We start from the raw sequence: 15,514 nt of genomic DNA, 5'->3' as shown, positions 1-15,514 counted from the left end.
ATATATATATAAATATATATATATATATATATATATATATATATATATATATATATATATATATATATATATATATATATATATATATATATATATATATATAGGGGGGGTATATATATATACCCCCCCTATATAATAGGGGGGGTATATATATATAGGGGGGGAATATATATAGGGGGGTACCACCACTGGTGCATTTATAGGGACCCACAGCCTCAGAGAAGGGAACACAGAGCACTCAGGGAAAAACTTGACATTTAACTCTGAATACGAAAGAGTGTTCACTTCTCCTACCACCCCCTTTTTTTTTTTTTTTTATTTATTATGATGTACACTTTATTATGCAAGGTTATACAGTTACATATCTGATTTTATACAAAAAATAAACATTAAGAGGACACAAGAAAAAGTTCGCTTCCTAGAGGCTGTAGATTTCCTCGAACTCCTCCGACGCCGGGCAGGAACCGAGGATGCAGCGGGCATTTCCCCTCTGGATCGCGACACTGAGGCGCTGAAAGAGAAAACTTGCTGCTCTAGGGTCTCTTGTGGTGTCAATGAGCTTGGAACCAAGATCCTTAAGAAACCTTCTTGCACTCTCACCCCATGGGCCTAGGGTCTCAGACCCTATTGGAACGAAATTGTACCTTTGATCTAATTGCCTGTACTTGACTGACTTGTTTTTCTCTGTGTGTCGCTGCGGCTCCCGCCGTGCCGGCAGAGAGGGTGATGTATGTCGTTGCCAGGGTGGATACGCAAGTATAGTCCCATGCTAACTGCCTGCCACCCTTCCACGGACGCAGTGTGATTCCGTCTGGTCGGCCGGCAAAGCTAACAGAGTCACGGTTCAGTAGGTTGTGGGGCTCTCTCTCCACTGGACACTGAGCAGAGGCAAGGCTTCTTTTAATGATGTCGTTGACTTCGTCGTGTCTAGTGTGCCAACCACCCGATTTTCCACAGTGCAGGCCATGCAATCCATATTCGTCAGCATCTGCCTCGCCGCAAATACACCTGTGAACAGTGTGGATAGGGGCAGCTAGGCGGAGAGCGACTGCAATACGGAGCTCCTGCGGATCAAGACGTGTGCCTGTCGCAGACATAGGGACTGCCAGAAGGAAGTCCCCTGCATGGGGAGCCTGCACAGCTGTGAGGCGTGCACGATCACTGGGGGTTGTTGCTGCCTCCAGCAAAGCTGTGGCTTCTTTGTCTACAATGGGGCTGTCCCAACTGGATTGTTTCTTGGCTTTCGGCATGGCTGGTCTGAGTGCTGGGTCTGTCATGGCACCCCATTTCGTGTCGCATTCCGTGTAGTGGGGGTCCTGTATCCCCGCTACATCACTCAGGGTGTCAGGTAGAATTTCCTTAACCAGGTCATCTGATGCTGAGGAGGAAGACAGGAAGGCTGGGACAGCAATTTGGGTGGCGGTGCGGACACCCAAGCCACCGAGCCTGACAGGAAGAGTGGCTTGTTTCCACTGGCATTCGTTGAGGGAGAGGTTAACAACTTTTTCCAGCATGGTCTTCAGTAGGAGGTCATACTCGTCAAGCTTTGGGTTGTTGTAAGATGGGGCGCACCTCAGAAAGTAGGTTAGCCTCGGAAGGGAAAGGCATTTGGTGAGGAGATAAAAAGCATCGTGGGCATCGATGTCACCTATTCTGTCTTCCATCCTCCTAAGGTCTGCGATTTTCTTGTCGAGGATCTCCTCAATGGCGTTAGACCCGAGGGGAGCTCCAAGGAGGGTGCTGTTCTCGGCCCTAATGACATGGGCTCCAGGCAAGGCAGACCTTATTCTAGCTACGATGTCTGGGTTGGAGGAGACTACTTCACACTTGGAAGGGTTCAGGACGAGACCCAGGCTTACTTCTTACTCCCTTATTTTCCTGATATCTGACAAGAGGTGGTCTACGGTGCCAGCTATAGTGCCATCATCCAAAAACCAGATGTTGAACTCGCTGGACAAGCTTTCGGTGATTTCTTTTAAGACTAAGCAGAAAAGAAGGGGAGCAAGAGGATCACCTTGCTGAACACCTTCACATGATCTGATTTCATGTTCACCAAAGAGCAGTTTTGACTCGCCACTGTAGCACGATAGTATGAACGGGTAGAGGGGCCGGAAATGGCGATGTACGGCACAAAGTACTGCATCTCTTCTTACCATGTTGAAGGCATTCTTAAAGTCCAGTTTGAGCAGGGCCTTTTCATCAGAAATGTTTGTGATGTATGCTCGTGCTGCATGGGCAGCCGCTTCACAGCCTTGGGGGATTCCAAATCCTAGCTGGATTGGTTTCAGCAATTCAGCCGCTTGCTGGCTGACAACCCTCGTAGCAGCCTTGGCAATCAGGCGTCGGAGAGTGTTGCCAACAGCGATTGGCCTGATTCCTTCGTCCTTCTTTTTGAGAGCACAGAGGGAGGCACCAAAAAAGAGAGGCCTGATGACCTCAGGTATCTCACCAGCCAGACACATGTTGACGAACCTTGTGAGTTCCATAAGAAGATCTTGTGCAGCATCACCAACCGCAGGATTTAACATTTGCTTGATATGTTGAGGTTTTAACCCTGTAAAGCCGCCTGCTGACCCAGGTGGAAAAGAAAGGGCTGCTTTGTAGACCTCAGATTCACCAACGGTTAATGGGTCTGAAATGGTGTCTGCTGATGGCGGAACGATGTTGTCGCCTTGAGGGGCTCTGGGTGGGTGCTTGCTTTGCAGGGCCCGTGCTGTGGCTGAGTTTCGAGGAGCAATTTTCTCGTCACTGGTGAGGACTCTAATAGCACTTGCGGTATTTCCCTCTTCAATTTTCTTGGTGATTTGTGCTCTGATTTTGTACGTTTCCGGTATGTTGCTGTTACCATTTCTGCGGTGGGTGTGTTTTGCTCGGAGAGGCAGGCGAACTAGGTTGTCCCCTCTTGGGTATTCATTTATCGCCCTCAGGACCGAGGAAGCAAGTGATTTGTCCCTCCTTGGAGGGACGTTGAGGCATACATTGCCAAACAGAAGGACATTATGCCACGCTTGAATGTTTTCCGGTGCATCATTGACCCTTTTCAGAAGATTACAAAGTTTGGCTGCTGCATTTGGGCGGGCTGCTTTTGGGATGTGTGGTAATGTTCTAGCAGACGTCGCTATGATCGCTTGGGTGAGGTTCTCAGATGAGATTAGGTTAATGGGAGTCTCTTCTCTAACTGTTAATGGCAGCTGGCCATTGCTTCCCTTCGGAAGCTGGTGGGAACCACTGCATCTTTCGTCGTTGAAGGTGTGAAAGCGGATAACACCACCGGTGGAGTTTATGGCGGTGTTTTTGTTGCATACTCGGCAGAAACCTCTTTTAGGAGCAGTTGTTGGCACCTCAAGGCTTGTGGAGTCCTGCCCGACCGCTGGGACCCCTTCCATTTCAACTCGGTTGGCAGAGTTAAACTGTGCATTATTCTATAGAGGGGAGCAAACACACTGGGTCATGGCCAAGCAACTGGGTGTGGAGCCAGCAACTGGGTGTGGAGGCATCAACTGGGTGTGGAGCCAGCAACTGGGTGTGGAGGCATCAACTAGGTGTGGAGGCATCAGCTGGGTGTGGCGGCATCAGCTGGGTGTGGAGGCCGCGGCCGGGTGTGGAGGCCGCGGCTGGGTGTGGAGGCCGGTGGGGCGAGGGTCAGCTCAGGTAGTGAGGTGCGGGGGGGGGGATGGGGTCGGTTTGGGGGGGGGAGGCGTGGTATCGAGTGGGCTATACACATGACACACAATATACATTCATATATATGTACACCAGGGTATGTATGACACTGAGAATATGGGGTTGGCACTTTGTTATATGTATGACACTTTGTGGTGTGTATGGCACTGAGTATCGGAGTTGGCACTTTGAGATGTATATTTCACTATGGCACTATATATATACATGGTATTCACTTTGTATGTCGGGGCCGCAAAGTATACACCAAACAGACAGAAATTGTTCACTATCATTCACTGAGCCCACGAGGGAGGTGGTGGGGTGGTGTGGTGGTGAGGGCAGTTTGAAATGCGGCCACTACCAGCCTCCTCCGCCTGACCGGTGAGCGGGTGTTCCTAGTGACGCCTTACTCTAAGGTTCACTTTCCCTCACGCGCCTCCCTCCGCCCCCGCCCTTCCCCATCCCGCCCCGGCCGTTAAGGTGGTAGGCCTCCCTCACTGGCACTGTTGCTGGTGTGTTCAAGCTTGACAAACAGGAGAAAATTGTAAAATACCGTTGACTGGGACGATGGAGGGACTTCAAACGCTGAAGATGTCTTGTAATGATGTTCACATATGTCCTGACCAACGCCCCACCTGCTTGACCTCACTGTTTTGTGATAAAGTATGAAGGTAGCCCGGAGCTCCACGGTGCGTCCGGTCTCCACGATACCCCGAGGAGGTATATATATATATATATATATATATATATATATTAGTATATTTTGGTAGCAGTCTTTCCTGTAGACATATATTATTAAATATGACCGAAAAAGTAAGATTAATAATTCTAACACGAATTTTCTCAATCTTTCATACATTACGCTTCACTGTTGGAGGTAAATCAAAAATCACTTCTCCAAAATTCATTTTTATTTCTAGTCTGACGCGACACGGGCGCGTTTCGTTTAACTTATTACATTTTCAAAGACTTCACAAATACACAACTGATTAGAACTTACGTCTCTCTGATATTATATCTACATTTGAGTGAGGTGGGAAGGATGATGTGGCATTAACACAAGACAGAACAGGGGATATTAATAGGGTATTAAAAGTATCAACACAAGACAGAACAGAAAACAATGGGTATTGAATAGAAGTGTTTGTAGAAAGCCTATTGGTCCATATTTCTTGATGCTTCTATATTGGAGCGGAGTCTTGAGGTGGGTAGAGTATAGTTGTGCAATAATTGGCTGTTGATTGCTGGTGTTGACTTCTTGATGTGTAGTGCCTCGCAAACGTCAAGCCGCCTGCTATCGCTGTATCTATCGATGATTTCTGTGTTGTTTACTAGGATTTCTCTGGCGATGGTTTGGTTATGGGAAGAGATTATATGTTCCTTAATGGAGCCCTGTTGCTTATGCATCGTTAAACGCCTAGAAAGAGATGTTGTTGTCTTGCCTATATACTGGGTTTTTTGGAGCTTACAGTCCCCAAGTGGGCATTTGAAGGCATAGACGACGTTAGTCTCTTTTAAAGCGTACTGTTTTGTGTCTGGAGAGTTTCTCATGAGTAGTCTGGCCGTTTTTCTGGTTTTATAGTAAATCGTCAGTTCTATCCTCTGATTTTTGTCTGTAGGGATAACGTTTCTATTAACAATATCTTTCAGGACCCTTTCCTCCGTTTTATGAGCTGTGGAAAAGAAGTTCCTGTAAAATAGTCTAATAGGGGGTATAGGTGTTGTGTTAGTTGTTTCTTCAGAGGTTGCATGGCTTTTCACTTTCCTTCTTATGATGTCTTCGATGAAACCATTGGAGAAGCCGTTATTGACTAGAACCTGCCTTACCCTACAGAGTTCTTCGTCGACTTGCTTCCATTCTGAGCTGTGGCTGAGAGCACGGTCGACGTATGCGTTAACAACACTCCTCTTGTACCTGTCGGGGCAGTCGCTGTTGGCATTTAGGCACATTCCTATGTTTGTTTCCTTAGTGTAGACTGCAGTGTGGAAACCTCCGCCCTTTTCCATGACTGTTACATCTAGAAAAGGCAGCTTTCCATCCTTTTCCGTCTCGTAAGTGAAACGCAGCACGGAACTCTGCTCAAATGACTCCTTCAGCTCCTGCAGATGTCTGACATCAGGTACCTGTGTAAAAATGTCGTCAACATACCTGCAGTATATGGCCGGTTTCAAGTTCATGTCGACTAAGACTTTTTGCTCGATGGTACCCATGTAGAAGTTTGCAAACAGGACACCTAGGGGAGAACCCATGGCGACCCCATCTACTTGCTTATACATGTGCCCATCCGGGCTCAAGAAGGGTGCCTCTTTAGTACAAGCTTGGAGTAGTTTCCTCAGAATACTTTCTGGCATGTCAAGAGGAGTACAGGCTGGATCACGATACACTCTGTCGGCTATCATTCCGATTGTCTCGTCCACAGGTACGTTGGTAAACAGCGATTCTACGTCCAACGAGGCTCTTATCCCTGTGGCCCGTGTGCCCCGCAGTAAGTCCACAAATTCCTTTGGAGTCTTCAGGCTGAAGGCGCAAGGAACATAAGGAGTCAGCAGGCCGTTGAGTCGCTTCGCCAGTCTGTACGTGGGTGTGGGTATCTGGCTAATGATTGGCCGAAGTGGGTTTCCAGGCTTGTGCGTCTTGACATTTCCATACGCATATCCAGGTTTATATTCCCCAATGATCTTTGGCAGGTGGAGTCCGGATTTCTTGGCGTTCACAGTTTCGATCAGTTTGTTGACCTTTGCTTTTAATTCGGCTGTAGTGTCCTTCGTTACCCTTTGGAACTTAGTTTGGTCAGAGAGTATGATGTTCATTTTCGCCAGATATTCGTCTTTTTTAAGAATGACATATATTGGCGACTTGTCACCTCTCCTGACAACTATCTCCTTGTTCTCACGAAGGCTTTTAGCTGCCGCTTTAAGCTCGGGGGACAGTATGGTGCTTCTGTAGTTGCCTCGATTCTTTCCTCCTTCTGCAATAAGTTCTGCTTGTAAGGTATCTTTGGTAGTGACCTTCTTTTGTGTCTCGAGGTCGAATATGTCGTCCAACAGAATTTCCAACTCTACTTTCCGGGCCATTTCACTCGGTCTGGACATAACATGACAGTTTATGCCCAGATTTAGGAGAGTGACTTGGTCCTCAGTGAGGTTAATTCCTGCAAGGTTCAGGAAGCCATCTCTTGGTCGTGGAATTGCCATAGGTCCTCCATATAATGTTGTTAGTTTCTTGATAATCCTTGTTTCAGTGCTGAGGTGATGTTGGTCTGTGAGGATGTCGAGGTGTTGTTCAATGCGGGTACGGATACTATGGTCGATGTTGCTATTTCTCCACTCGTTTGTAGCATGAAGTAGTTGCGTTTTATTGTCTTTGATTTCATTCTCTGCCTTGTATATCTGATCACGAATCAGATCCTGGCGATATTTTATCGTGAAGGCTTGATTCCTTGCTGCTGGGTCGTGCACTTTAATATTAGTATATTTTGGTAGCAGTCTGTACGAAAGATTGAGAAAATTCGTGTTAGAATTATTAATCTTACTTTTTCGGTCATATTTAATAATATATGTCTACAGGAAAGACTGCTACCAAAATATACTAATATTAAAGTGCACGACCCAGCAGCAAGGAATCAAGCCTTCACGATAAAATATCGCCAGGATCTGATTCGTGATCAGATATACAAGGCAGAGAATGAAATCAAAGACAATAAAACGCAACTACTTCATGCTACAAACGAGTGGAGAAATAGCAACATCGACCATAGTATCCGTACCCGCATTGAACAACACCTCGACATCCTCACAGACCAACATCACCTCAGCACTGAAACAAGGATTATCAAGAAACTAACAACATTATATGGAGGACCTATGGCAATTCCGCGACCAAGAGATGGCTTCCTGAACCTTGCAGGAATTAACCTCACTGAGGACCAAGTCACTCTCCTAAATCTGGGCATAAACTGTCATGTTATGTCCAGACCGAGTGAAATGGCCCGGAAAGTAGAGTTGGAAATTCTGTTGGACGACATATTCGACCTCGAGACACAAAAGAAGGTCACTACCAAAGATACCTTACAAGCAGAACTTATTGCAGAAGGAGGAAAGAATCGAGGCAACTACAGAAGCACCATACTGTCCCCCGAGCTTAAAGCGGCAGCTAAAAGCCTTCGTGAGAACAAGGAGATAGTTGTCAGGAGAGGTGACAAGTCGCCAATATATGTCATTCTTAAAAAAGACGAATATCTGGCGAAAATGAACATCATACTCTCTGACCAAACTAAGTTCCAAAGGGTAACGAAGGACACTACAGCCGAATTAAAAGCAAAGGTCAACAAACTGATCGAAACTGTGAACGCCAAGAAATCCGGACTCCACCTGCCAAAGATCATTGGGGAATATAAACCTGGATATGCGTATGGAAATGTCAAGATGCACAAGCCTGGAAACCCACTTCGGCCAATCATTAGCCAGATACCCACACCCACGTACAGACTGGCGAAGCGACTCAACGGCCTGCTGACTCCTTATGTTCCTTGCGCCTTCAGCCTGAAGTCTCCAAAGGAATTTGTGGACTTACTGCGGGGCACACGGGCCACAGGGATAAGAGCCTCGTTGGACGTAGAATCGCTGTTTACCAACGTACCTGTGGACGAGACAATCGGAATGATAGCCGACAGAGTGTATCGTGATCCAGCCTGTACTCCTCTTGACATGCCAGAAAGTATTCTGAGGAAACTACTCCAAGCTTGTACTAAAGAGGCACCCTTCTTGAGCCCGGATGGGCACATGTATAAGCAAGTAGATGGGGTCGCCATGGGTTCTCCCCTAGGTGTCCTGTTTGCAAACTTCTACATGGGTACCATCGAGCAAAAAGTCTTAGTCGACATGAACTTGAAACCGGCCATATACTGCAGGTATGTTGACGACATTTTTACACAGGTACCTGATGTCAGACATCTGCAGGAGCTGAAGGAGGCATTTGAGCAGAGTTCCGTGCTGCGTTTCACTTACGAGACGGAAAAGGATGGGAAGCTGCCTTTTCTAGATGTAACAGTCATGGAAAAGGGCGGAGGTTTCCACACTGCAGTCTACACTAAGGAAACAAACATAGGAATGTGCCTAAATGCCAACAGCGACTGCCCCGACAGGTACAAGAGGAGTGTTGTTAACGCATACGTCGACCGTGCTCTCAGCCACAGCTCAGAATGGAAGCAAGTCGACGAAGAACTCTGTAGGGTAAGGCAGGTTCTAGTCAATAACGGCTTCTCCAATGGTTTCATCGAAGACATCATAAGAAGGAAAGTGAAAAGCCATGCAACCTCTGAAGAGACAACTAACACAACACCTATACCCCCTATTAGACTATTTTACAGGAACTTCTTTTCCACAGCTCATAAAACGGAGGAAAGGGTCCTGAAAGATATTGTTAATAGAAACGTTATCCCTACAGACAAAAATCAGAGGATACAACTGACGATTTACTATAAAACCAGAAAAACGGCCAGCCTACTCATGAGAAACTCTCCAGACACAAAACAGAACGCTTTAAAAGAGACTAACGTCGTCTATGCCTTCAAATGCCCACTTGGGGACTGTAAGCTCCAAAAAACCCAGTATATAGGCAAGACAACAACATCTCTTTCTAGGCGTTTAACGATGCATAAGCAACAGGGCTCCATTAAGGAACATATAATCTCTTCCCATAACCAAACCATCGCCAGAGAAATCCTAGTAAACAACACAGAAATCATCGATAGATACAGCGATAGCAGGCGGCTTGACGTTTGCGAGGCACTACACATCAAGAAGTCAACACCAGCAATCAACAGCCAATTATTGCACAACTATATTCTACCCACCTCAAGACTCCGCTCCAATATAGAAGCATCAAGAAATATGGACCAATAGGCTTTCTACAAACTCTTCTATTCAATACCCATTGTTTTCTGTTCTGTCTTGTGTTGATACTTTTAATACCCTATTAATATCCCCTGTTCTGTCTTGTGTTAATGCCACATCATCCTTCCCACCTCACTCAAATGTAGATATAATATCAGAGAGACGTAAGTTCTAATCAGTTGTGTATTTGTGAAGTCTTTGAAAATGTAATAAGTTTTACGAAACGCGCCCGTGTCGCGTCAGACTAGAAATAAAAATGAATTTTGGAGAAGTGATTTTTGATTTACCTCCAACAGTGAAGCGTAATGTACGAAAGATTGAGAAAATTCGTGTTAGAATTATTAATCTTACTTTTTCGGTCATATTTAATAATATATATATATATATATATATATATATATATATATATATATATATATATATATATATATATATATATATATATATACTTATTCATAGGGAAGATTTTTCACTAAAGTTTAGTGTCTACAGAAAGCCTACGAATAATTTATCTTATGTTCATTATTTCTCAAGGCATAGATACAATGTGAAAAAATTATTTTTTTCCTCTATGTACCTAAGAGCTCTTTGGGTTGTTAGTCCAGAATTCATAGATGAAGAGTTTAAGAATATTGAATCTATTGGTCTCAAGCTTTGTTATCCACTGAGTTTTTTGGAAGTTTGCCGTAGAAAAGCACGTCGTACATATTATATTAATATATGCAGTGAGAAAATTCGGCCAAAGAATGTGTTATGTTTACCATATTTTTCTGGATTTGAAAATGTGGTCAATGCCTTGAAACTTTTTTATATACATGTATTGTTTAACTACGAAAATACTGTTGGTAAACTATTAGTTAGAAACAGCTCTCATAGTGATAATTGTTATTTATAAAATACCTTGTAAAAACTGTAATAGTTCTATGTTGAGCAAACATCTAAAGATTTGAAATGTAGAATTTCGCAACATAAATACTCTGTTAGACATGGCCAACTGTATAATGCTTTGTTCATTCCTCAGAAAATTCTCACCTTATTGATTGGGAGATGGCTTCTTCAATAACGAATTGTAAAACACTTTCAATATGAAAATAATTGAATCTGCTTTAATACAGATTACAAAATCCTTTATTATCAACATTAGCAATGGTATGCATAATTTAGATTCATTTTAGATTTATCAGTTAAAGGGCAATTTGAGTAGGATCTTTGATGCACATTTATCTCACAAATTCATTGTTAATATCTACTATCTTATGCTATTATTATCCATGTATGGGCCTATTGATGCAGCTCTTATTTTACAGCCCCATATGATGCAGCTCTTATTTTATGGGCCCATAAGATGATGTTATTTAAGATTCGGTACTTGGAACAAAAAGTTCAAAGTCGCATGGACTATGGTGATCCCATAGTGGAATTACTTGGCACAGGAGAGGGGCTATAACTTCCCCATATGATGCAGCTCTTATTTTACATTTACCTAATCCCATTCATATATTTGTCATTGTACCTCACTTCACTTCACCTCTCTCTCCTGCCTATTATTGTCCAAACATATTGACTTGTAAATCATTCCTTCTGAAGATGAATTAATATACGAAAGTTCTTAAGGAAATTCCAGTTTCTACAAAAAGAGGTGTTATAGGTGCTTTTGTAAAAGCCCCTATAACAGACACATAATTGAATCTGCTTTGATACAGATTACAAAAGACAGTAATTTGAACATTAGCAGTGGCTTATATAACTTAGATCCATTTTTAATAGATCAATTAAAGGGCGATTTAAGTAGGATCATAGGAACACATTTGTCTCACTAATTCATTGTAAATATTTACTATTTTATGCTATAATTATCCATGTGTGGGCCTGTGTGTGGTTGCTGCATCGGATGGGCCAATAGGGCCTCTGCAGTGTCCACGTATTGTACCTCACCTCACTCTACCATTCTCTCCTGCCTATTTATGTCCAGTACTCCACCTGTAAAACCACTCCTTCTGAAGATGTATTAATATACGAAAGTACTTAAGGAAATTCCTGTTTCAATTTTCCTCTGTGATCTGACACTGTCATATATATATATATATATATATATATATATATATATATATATATATATATATATATATATATATATATATATATATATATAAATAAATAAATAAATATATATATATATATATATATATATATATATATATATATATATATATATATATATATATATATATGTATATATATATATATATATATATATATATATATATATATATATATATATATATATATCGTACCAAGTAGCCAGAACGCACTTCTCGGCCTACTATGCAAGGCCCGATTTGCCTAATAGGCCGAGTGATTTTTCATTATTTCAATAAATTGTTTCCAATTAGTTTATTTTAATTATTATTATTATATAATATTAGAAACAAATTATTGACAAAATTGTGTTAGTTTAGGTAATGTTTAGATAGGTTAAGTTAGGTAGGGTTGGTTAGGTTCGGTCATATATTTACGTTAGTTTTAACTCATATTTAAACAAATTACCTTATACATTATGAAATAGCCAGATTTATCCTTTCATAAGAGAAAAAATAGAAAAATAAATAATATCAGGAAAACTTGGCTTATTAGGCAAATCGGGCCTTGCATAGCAGCCGAGTACGACGTTCTGGCTACTAGGTACAACATATATATATATATATATATATATATATATATATATATATATATATATATATATATATATATATATATATATATATATATATATATATATATATATATTATTAAATATGACCGAAAAAGTAAGATTAATAATTCTAACACGAATTTTCTCTATCTTTCTTACGTTTCTTTTCACTGTTCATTCATGTAATTCAAAGATCAATTCTCCAAAATTCATTTTTATTTCTAGTCTGACGCGACACTTGAGCACGTTTCGTAAAACTTATTACATTTTCAAAGACTTTAGTTTACAAACACACAACTGAAACTGAATAGAGCTTTACACATCTTCGAGGTTTATATCTACATTTGGGTGAGGTGGATGAGGTGAAAAACGAACTTTCAACAATGGGTATTAAATTCAAACACAAGACAGAACACGAAACAATGGGTATTGAATGGAAGTAATTGTAGAAAGCTATTGGTCCATATTTCTTGATGCTTCTATATTGGAGCGGAGTCTTGAAGTGGGTAGAATATAGTTGTGCATTAATTGGCTGTTGATTGCTGTTGTTGACTTCTTGATATGTAGTGCCTCGCAGACGTCAAGCCGCCTGCTATCGCTGTATCTATCGATGATTTCTGTGTTGTTTGCTAAGATTTCTCTGGTGATGGTTTGTTTGTGGGAAGAGATTATATGTTCCTTAATGGAGCCCTGTTGCTTATGCATTGTTAAACGCCTGGAAAGAGATGTTGTTGTCTTGCCTATATACTGGTTTTTTTGAGGCTTACAGTCCCCAAGAGAGCATTTGAAGGCATAGACGACGTTGGTCTCTTTTAAAGCGTTCTGCTTTGTGTCTGGAGAGTTTCTCATGAGTAGGCTGGCCGTTTTTCTGGTTTTATAGTAAATCGTCAGTTGTATCTTCTGATTTTTGTCTGTAGGGATAACGTTTCTACTGACAATATCTTTAAGGACCCTTTCCTCCGTTTTATGAGCTGTGGAAAAGAAGTTCCTGTAAAATAGTCTAATAGGGGGTATAGGTGTTGTGTTAGTTGTCTCTTCAGAGGTTGCATGGCGTTTCTCTTTCCTTCTTATGATGTCTTCCACGAAACCATTGGAGAAGCCGTTGTTGACTAGGACATGCCTTACCCTACAGAGTTCTTCGTCGACTTGCTTCCATTCTGAGCTGTGGCTGAGGGCACGGTCGACATAAGCGTTAACAACACTCCTCTTGTACCTGTCCGGGCAGTCGCTGTTGGCATTCAGGCACATTCCTATGTTCGTTTCCTTAGTGTAGACTGCAGTGTGGAAAACTCCGCTCCTTTCCATGACTGTTACATTTAGAAAGGGCAGCTTCCCATCCTTCTCCATCTCGTAGGTGAAACGCAACACAGAATTCTGCTCAAATGCCTCCTTCAGCTCCTGCAGATGTCTGACATCAGGTACCTGTGTAAAAATGTCGTCAACATACCTGCAGTATATGGCCGGTTTCAAGTTCATGTCGACTAAGACTTTTTGCTCGATGGTACCCATGTAGAAGTTCGCAAGAAGAGGTTAGGTTTGGTAGCCGAAAAAGTTTGGTTAGGTTACGTTAGGTAGGTTAGGTAGTCAAAAAACAGTTAATTCATGAAAACTTTGCTTATTAGGCAAATCGGGCATTGCATAGTAGGCTGAGAAGTGCGTTCTGGCTACTAGGTACGATATATATATATATATATATATATATATATATATATATATATATATATATATATATATATATATATATATATATATATATATATATATATATATGTCGTACCTAGTAGCCAGAACGCACTTGTCAGCCTACTATGCAAGGCCAAATTTGCCTAATAAGCCAAGTTTTCCTGAATTAATATATTTTCTCAATTTTTTTTCTTATGAAAAGATAAAGCTACCCATTTCATTATGTATGAGGTCAATTTTTTTTATTGTAGTTAAAATTAACGTAGATATATGACCGAACCTAACCAACCCTACCTAACCTAACCTAACCTATCTTTATAGGTTAGGTTAGGTTAGGTAGCCAAAAAAGTTAGGTTAGGTTAGGTTAGGTAGGTTAGGTCGTCGAAAAACAATTAATTCAAGAAAACTTGGCTTATTAGGCAAATCGGGCCTTGCATAGTAGGCTGAGAAGTACGTTCTGGCTACTAGGTACGACATATATATATATATATATATATATATATATATATATATACATATGTGTGTATATCACGAAAATAAACACGTGATTAAGAATGTGACAATGTCAGACCACGGAGGAAAAATGAAACAGGAAATTTCCTTAAGTACTTTCGTATATTAAATACATCACCTTCTGAAGATGTATTTAATATACGAAAGTACTTAAGGAAATTTCCTGTTTCATTTTTCCTCCGTGGTCTGACATTGTCATATATATACATATATATATTATATGTATAAATTTGTGAGGGTACCACCTCTGGTGCCAATGTGGGGACCCATAGCCTCGGAGAAGAAAATAAAAAGTATTCAGAGGAGACCTTGTGGTTTCTCACTGAACACTAATATTATCTTCTCCTACCACCCCCATTCTTTTGTATGTACACATATATATTTACTTTATTTGAACTTTGTTATAAAAAAGGAGTTACATATGGGTTACAAAGATGGTTATCATAGGTTGTCGAGTTCCTCCAGCTCCTCAGATGGCGGGCAGGAACCCTGGATGCAGTGCGCATTTGCCCTCTGTATCGCCACACTGAGGCGCTGGAAAAGAAAGCTTGCAGCTCTTGGGTCCCTTGTTGTTTCAATGAGCCTAGAACCCAGTTCCTTCAAAAAACTGGTAGCACTTCTACCCCAGGCGCCGAGTGTCTCAGAAGTCTATTGTGTGTCTATTTTCTATTGTGTGTTCTATTTTCTTACTTTTCGAAGTGTATATTTATATATATATATATATATATATATATATATATATATATATATATATATATATATATATATATATATATATATATATATATATATATGTCGTACCTAGTAGCCAGAACGCACTTCTCGGCCTACTATGCAAGGCCCGATTTGCCTAATAAGCCAATTTTTCATGAATAAATATATATTCTCTAATTTTTTTCTTATGAAATGATAAAGCTACCCATTTCATTATGTATGAGGTCAATTTTTCTTTATTGGAGTTAAAATTAACGTAGATATGTGACCGAACCTAACCAACCCTACCTAACCTAACCTATCTTTATAGGTTAGGTTAGGTTAGGTAGCCGGAAAAGTTAGATTAGGTAGGTT

The sequence above is a fragment of the Procambarus clarkii genome, chromosome 11 (genome assembly GCF_040958095.1).
Source record: "Procambarus clarkii isolate CNS0578487 chromosome 11, FALCON_Pclarkii_2.0, whole genome shotgun sequence".
Taxonomy (NCBI): Eukaryota; Metazoa; Arthropoda; class Malacostraca; order Decapoda; family Cambaridae; genus Procambarus; species Procambarus clarkii.
The sequence above is the reverse complement of the archived record's forward strand: the minus strand, read 5'-3'. Positions refer to the sequence as shown.